The 6,929-nt window shown below is 48.4% G+C and overlaps 1 protein-coding gene and 1 pseudogene across 2 annotated transcripts in view; one reads left to right on the top strand and one right to left on the bottom strand.

Annotated features, from left to right (window-relative positions):
• The window catches only part of LOC138162023 (disintegrin and metalloproteinase domain-containing protein 8 pseudogene), a 23,499-nt pseudogene extending 21,398 nt beyond the window's left edge, over positions 1–2,101 (bottom strand).
• MAP3K13 (mitogen-activated protein kinase kinase kinase 13) overlaps positions 1–6,929 on the top strand; it is a 184,017-nt gene that overhangs the window by 94,603 nt on the left and 82,485 nt on the right. The window contains exon 1 of one of the 2 annotated variants that reach the window (XM_069089360.1): positions 1,769–2,173. The exons of the other annotated variant lie outside the window; for it this stretch is intronic. The gene's annotated coding sequence lies outside the window, so the exon portion shown is untranslated. Of the gene's footprint in view, positions 1–1,768; positions 2,174–6,929 lie in introns of those variants that run through there. 2 annotated transcript variants of the gene reach the window in all.

A 6,929-nucleotide genomic window follows, 5' to 3' on the forward strand; every position in this document is an offset into this window, starting at 1 on the left:
CTCTCTCTCTCTCTCTCTCTCTCTCTCTCTCTCTCTCTCTCTCTCCTTTTCAGTGTGTGTGCACATAAAATATTTCAGTTGATTAAGAGAGGAAGGAGGAAGTCTGTCCCCAATAGTCCTGAGCAGTACTTAAATTGCCCGTCATCCTCTCCTCCTCTCACATGTGCCCAGCTTGCCAGGCCACCTCCAACTTGCAGGACAGTGTTTTGGGGTCAATAAATCGTGATCCTCACTAAGTGAAACCTACTGCACTTGTGTGTGTGCCTGTCACCAACAAGGCTTCTGACCAGCCCCAGACCTGCTTTGGGCTTTCTTAGCAGCACCTTTGGAGAAGGGTCCTTCAGCAGCCTGAAGGTAAATAAGTCAGATGAAAAGGCCCGTCCATGTGAAGAATGTCTCAGGCTGTTGGGTTCTTCTGTGCCCACTGGGCACTTCCTCTCCAGCAGATGAGCTGCTCCCTGTGGTGTCTTTGGAAGCCCTGCTCCCTGCATTTACAGTTTCCCTCTCACCAGACCATCATCTCCCCAGCACCTTTTTTTCCCACTGTTTAGTTTGTGTGCTTGCTTGGGATGCCCCATAGCCACTGACTGGGTGGCTCTTGCCAGAGACAGTGTGGTACAATTAGAAGAGCAATGAATCAGGAGCCATAGGATGTGAAGAAGAATCCTGGCTCTCCAGATTGCCACCTGTGAGGCTTAGGTCACTCTCCTTGTCTCTACTGGCTTTCAGGTTGGAAAAGCACTTTACATATGTGAATCCACTAGACCCTCACCGCCACCCTGGGAGACGGGTGCTATTATTATGCCCATTTTACTGATGGGAAAACACTGCTAGTAAGTTGTCCTGGGTGCGATTTGCTTTTATTTTCCGTTCCAAATTCTCTCCCTCCCTCCCATGGAGAAGAGAAGTGTGATACCCCGGCAGGATTTAAACTCTAGTCCCACGAGCTGTCCATTGCACCACCTAGCGGCCTCGAGTGATTTGAACTTCTCTAAGCCTCAGTTTCCTCCTATAATGAAATGAAGGGGAATCATCTAGACTACCCCAGAGTGTTTGGAACTCGAAATCTAGCCTGCTCCTCCTGCCTGTCACATTAGGGCAACTGGAAACTGACAGAAGTGGTTCTAATGAGGGATAAAATGACTTTGGGGAGGGGGAGCAGTACTGCAGGGAAAGAACCCTGGCTTTGGAAGCAAAGGCTTGGAATATTGCCTTTGTGAGGCGCGTGCCAGGGCAAGTCTCTGAGCCTCCCTGGCTCTCAGTTTCCTCATTTGTAAGATAAGGAGATTGGACTAGGTAACTCCTAAAGGTTCCTTCCAGCTCTAGATCTAGCATTCTCTTATTTCTCTGTGCCTCGGTTTCCCCATCTGTAAAACCAGGGGATCGTCCTGGTACCAAGGGAAGAACGCTGACTAGAGTCAGAGTCTGGGGTCAAAGCTCCCTTTGGGGCTGCCTGCCTGTGGGAACCTCCTTGGGGTTCAGTCTCGTCTGTAAAATGAGGGAGGAGGAATCGGACCAAACGACCTCAGAGGTCCCTTCCGGCGCTGGATCTACAGAGCTAGAGAGAGACGGAGATGGACAGCGGGCGCACAGATGATGGGTATCATTGATTTTTTTCTCCAGCCAAGTTATATTTTTTTGCTGCCTGATTCAGCAATGGTAAGAAAGGTCTGCACGATCATCCTGGCTTTTCCTCCCCCCCTCCCAGCCCCCCATACACACACACACACACACAGACGCAGGCGCGCGCACACACGCACACACACTCCTGCGAGCTGCCAGATTCTGTCATCGCCCTGTGTCAGAAGCCCTGTGGCACAAGCCTGATTGGCGGGCTTTGTTTATTCTGTACCCAGATTCCTCGTCCCAGCAGGCAGGCCACAGCAGAGGGCCGCTGATTGGCCGGGCCTCCTCGCGGACCCTCCCTCCCTCTTTCTCTCTCGCATGGCACACACCACAGCCAGGGCTGCGCGGAATCCTAAACCAGCCCGATTTACATCCATTCATGAATCCGTGACGTCAGCCCCGGCTGGGGCTCCTTTGCAGTGGGCTGGCTATAGGACCGTGGGGGTGGAGGTCCCCGTTTTTGGCCTTCCACCATGGTCTTCTAATGGCCTTCCATCTTCTCTCCAACCTGAAAATGGAGCAGCGTGTGTAGGAATCCTTCCTTGCCGTGAGTATTTCGGGGCTCCTTTGCCCGGCTTGCATCTGCCTTTATTTTGTGGGGCCGGATGGGTGGCTGGATGGTGTGCCTGCGACCTGCCGGGCTCAGGCGGCTGAGCGCAGGGAGAGGGGCTGGGGGAGAGAAGCCACGCTCTCGGAGGCTGCTGACAGCTGGTTTTCCTTTGCTCGTCTGCATACTCGGTGTGGACATTTTTCATTTACTGTCCTGCACGTTATCTCCTGATGCTGCCCCTGCTGTCCTGAAACGGGGCTGAACTTTTCGAGCCCGTTCGGATCTGTGGAGGGCATCGGGGGCAAAGCCCGGAGCACCGCCAGCAGGGCCGGCTGCGGGGAGGCGACAGCCTTGAACCTGCGAGCCAATTGTCTTCCTTTCTTTCCCTTTCTCATTCTTCCGCAAGCCTTCCTTTCATGATCTGCTTGCGTTTTGGAAAGGATGAGGTGCTGAGCGTTCAATGAGATCGGCTTTCTTTCTCGGCGGCTAGAGAGGACTCCACTGTGATTTCTTCGCCTTGTTCTGGCTGCAGATTTTACTTAAATTTTTATGGAAAAAAGGGGAAAACTGAAAGTTCAATCAGAGAGCGTCTGCAAAGGGTGGGGGTGGGGTAACCCTCTGAGTCATAACTGGTGCCCACTGTCCCCTGGAAAAGCTAGCGAGAAAAGTGCAGGTTCCAGTCCTGAATTGTTGCAAGTAGAAACGCTTTCGAAAGCTCTGTTTATCTTTTGATAGGAGATGCAACCCCAAAGCAGTTTGGGCAACAATGATGTTCTCTGATTTGTTCATTTATCGGCGGCTTTCTGTGTGTTTCAGTTTGGAAGCTTTTCTCAGAGGGTCTCAGGTGGCCAGAGCTATTGAGCACTCAGGATGATCCAAGATGAAAACTGGGGTGGCAGAAGAAAGGGAAGTGGGGGCACGCTCTGTGCCAGAGACTATTATTTAAAGCACAGGCGTCGGATATGGCAGCACATTTAACGCATGTGCTGGGCTGTCTCCCAAGAGAGTCTTCCTTATTTTCCAAATCGATCGTGTTTACAAAGGAGAGCAGGGGAGAGGATGTTCTCAAAAAAAAAAAAAAAAAGATGGACTGGTCACATGGTGGGAATGAGGGATGACTGATGGACAGCCCGTGGACTTCATTGAAAGCCTCACAATGGCAGGAGAAAGAAGGAGAGCCTGCAGCACTTAGGGTGGCCCTCCTGTGGCAGACCTACGGGAGGGCGGGCATTGGCTTGAGTCCCTGGGATGGTGAGTGTGGATGGGCTGCAATCTGTGGTGCTGGAGGGATGAGATCACACCCTCCGATGAGGTAATGAGCACCAGCCTTTACCTTAGATAATCAATTATTTAGTTTTAAAATGACCTCAGTCGGATGTCTCTGTCTTCCTAATATGTTTCGATGATGTGGATGGAGCTCATGTTGAAAGTTTGTGATGATGACTACAATGACAGCCCTTCGGATCTTTGCCAGAGTCTTCCAGTTGCACATTCAGGGCCAGTTTCAGTCAGCATCTGGGGGTATTCGAAATCAATTAGGCAAGACCTATTTTTTAAAGTTCCTACAATGTGCCAGGTACCATAGTAGATGCTGGGTATACTAAGACAAAAACCAAAAGTGTCTCCCAAAGGAAACTTAAATTCTGATGGAGGGGGCAGAACTCACCCTAGACACAGAGAAGAGAAGTAATACAAAGTGATTTCAAGAGGTAGAGAACATTAAGAAGAAAGAGACAAGGAGAGACAGAGACAGAGAGGTGAAACAGGAGAGAGAAACAGAGACAGAGAGAGAGAGGGAGAGAGAAACAGAGAGCGCGCATGAATTATGTGCCAGGTACTGTGCTGAATGCCAGGAAAACAAGAAGAAGAAAACAAACAGTCCTCAACATCAAGGAGAAGGTCAATCCCATAATTGTTGGAGTGTAGCTGCCAAGAGATGACCATTCATCTCTTTTAATGCTGTCTCCACTGATAAAAAAGCATGCCCATTTCTGAGCTAGAACCATTCGATGGCGTTAAGAACTTTGGATTCTGGATATTCAGGAACTGTGTCTCCCCCAAAGGCATCAGACTGAGGGTCCTGGGGCCTGCACTGAACATAGCGGTGTTTTGGAGGTGGGCGCACTGCCACGCCCAGAGCTTCCTTGGGCTCACTTCTCCACTGGTGGTAGTCATTAGTTGATATTGGTGGCAAAGAAGAAAGTGAGTCCTTCTTCCCCCACAATTGCTCCTCTCTCTTCCAGATGTTGGGACTGGGCCAGGAGCAGAGCAGTTGGCCTCAGGGACACTAATGCCCCAAAGTTCGCGTGTTCAAGGTTCTGGCTGTCTGTGTCAATAGCTGAGGGGAGGTGGTGGTCGAGTGCGTGATTTGACCCACCTGGCACCTGCTACCTTCTATCTCTCCCTCAGGGTATCTGAAATCTGAATATCCTACATTCTGGATCTCCACCCTTAATCCAGAAACCTCTCAGGCTCTTTCTGCATTTACTCTTTCCATAGTTTTTCAGGTCTCTAACACTATGTAGCTAGTGTCATGTCTTTCTTTGGTGTTTAGAATCCTTTTTAGCCTCAAGAAATGTTCTCCATCACCTACTGGGTGCCCAGTATGGTTCAAGGGGCTGGGGGAGGTACTCACACTCAGCTAGACACAACTGGCTCTCACCTTGACCAAGCTTAGTCTATATATACAAACATCAATAATCCTTTGCATTGATTGGACCAGAAGACCAAAGCAATAAGGGACCTCTCAGAAGACATACCTTTGTTTGGCAGAGTAGCTGGTGTACCAGACCTGGAGTCAGGGGACTAGGGTGTGGATCTTGCCTCAGCCATTGGCTATGTGATCCCAGAAAAGTCAGGTCCCTTCTCAGTCACAATTTCTTGACCTGAAACATCATCCCTTTGGAGGTTGGGCAGTACTGGGAGAGGTGAAAGGCCACATGGAAATGGGAACTGGCTACATTTAAGGCTACATTTCTTCTGGAGCACAGTGGTACCATGGGAGGCATGCTGGATTTTAGTTAGAGGCCCCGGCTTTGAATCCCATCCTCCCTTAGTCCCTGTGTGATGGTGGGCAAGTCCCTTAGTTGTTCTAGGCCTCAGTTTACCCATCTGTAAAGTGAAAGGCTACCTATGGGGCTCTGACTAAGTAATGTCCTTCCTCTGGGCCTCAGTTTCCTCACCTGTAAAATGAAGAGCTTATATTTGATGGCTTCTAAGTTCCCTTTCAACTGTAAATCTATGATAATGACATTAAAAAAAACTATCAGGGTCTATACATTCTCCCAGGAGACAGTTTTTTTTTTTTTCATAGATGAAGGAAATACATCACAGTTCGTAGAACACTGGGCCTAGAGTTAGGAAGACTCATCTTCTTGAGTTCAAATTTGACCTCAGTCACCTACTGATTATGTGACCCTGGGCAAGTCACTTTACCCTGTCTGCCTGTTTCCTTATCTGTAAAATGAGCTGGAGAAGGAAATGGCAAACCACTCCAGCATCTTTGCTGGGAAAAACCCAAATGGGGTCATAAAGAGTAGGGCACAAAAGCACAAAAACACAGCTTGGCCTTTCTCTCTCCTCTCCAGTGTTTCTAGTTCGGGGACTTGCTCTGTTTCAGTAGAATATAATCTTGAGGGCAAACATCTTTCATATCCCCAATGTCAGAACTGTAGGTTCCTATTAATTTTAAAACTTAATTGAATTCAAGATATATTTATTTCCCTGTCTGTGGTGCCTGTAGAAAAGCAAAGCAGCAAATAGGAACTCTCAGCTGTTTGATATCAAACAATAAAATCCAGCATAGCAGCAGCTCTCAATGGATGGCATTCTGTTTTTTTTAAAAAAAAGAAGAAACCAAAACAAAAAACAAACAAACAAAACTGAAGCTATTCCAGAAATTCTACTGAATTGATTTTGTAAACAAACCCAGTCAAGCCAAAGATGAATCCTAGAGAACTGTCACCAGCCTGAGACCCTAAAGCCAGAAGTCAGGAAACATTAAGCACTTACCATATATGAGGCCCTGTGCAAAAACAGAGGCAAGAGACAATCCCTACTCTCAAGGAGCTTCTCATCTGCCACTCTGTGGCTACAGTAACTCTGGCATGTCAGCCTCCTCAAGGGGATAGAGCACTGGACACTCAGACTCAGCAAAAGCATAGTTCCAATTCCGCTTCAGAGGCTTGCAACCCTGGGCTAGTCAGTGACTTCTCTGACCCTCAGTTTCTTTATCTATAAAATGGGCATAATGATTCCTGCAGTACTTATCACTCAAGTTTGCTGTGAGGCTTCGGTGATGTAGAGCTCTCTAAAACCGTCAAGTGCCATATGTATAAGACATTGGACTATGCTGGCCAGTCCCATTACCCGGCCGGGTATCCTTGAGCACACTTAGGGCCACTAATCATTAGGGCAGCCACATGTCTGGGCCTGCATTTCTAGGACACTCAGGTTAACAAAATGCTTTCTCCCAACAGTCCTATGAGTTTGGTGGTGCCAGGATTATCAGCCCTATTATGTGCAGATGAGACAGGTGAGGGTCAGGGAGGATAAGTGAGATTTTTCTAAGGTCACATAGCTAGTACATGTCAGGAGCCACATATCAAAACCAGATTCCCTGATCCCAAGTCCAAGACTCTTTCTGAGAGACAAACCATGCTACCTTTCACCTTGTGTTAGATGGAGAGAATTTCCTGAGCAAACACTGGTGTTTCAAAAGTTGAAATCTCTTCCTTCCTTCCTTCCTTTCTTT

The sequence above is a fragment of the Petaurus breviceps genome, unplaced genomic scaffold (assembly GCF_028583685.1).
Source record: "Petaurus breviceps papuanus isolate PSGF00001 unplaced genomic scaffold, PetGlider_PUasm1.0 186, whole genome shotgun sequence".
In the NCBI taxonomy this organism is placed as follows: domain Eukaryota; kingdom Metazoa; phylum Chordata; class Mammalia; order Diprotodontia; family Petauridae; genus Petaurus; species Petaurus breviceps.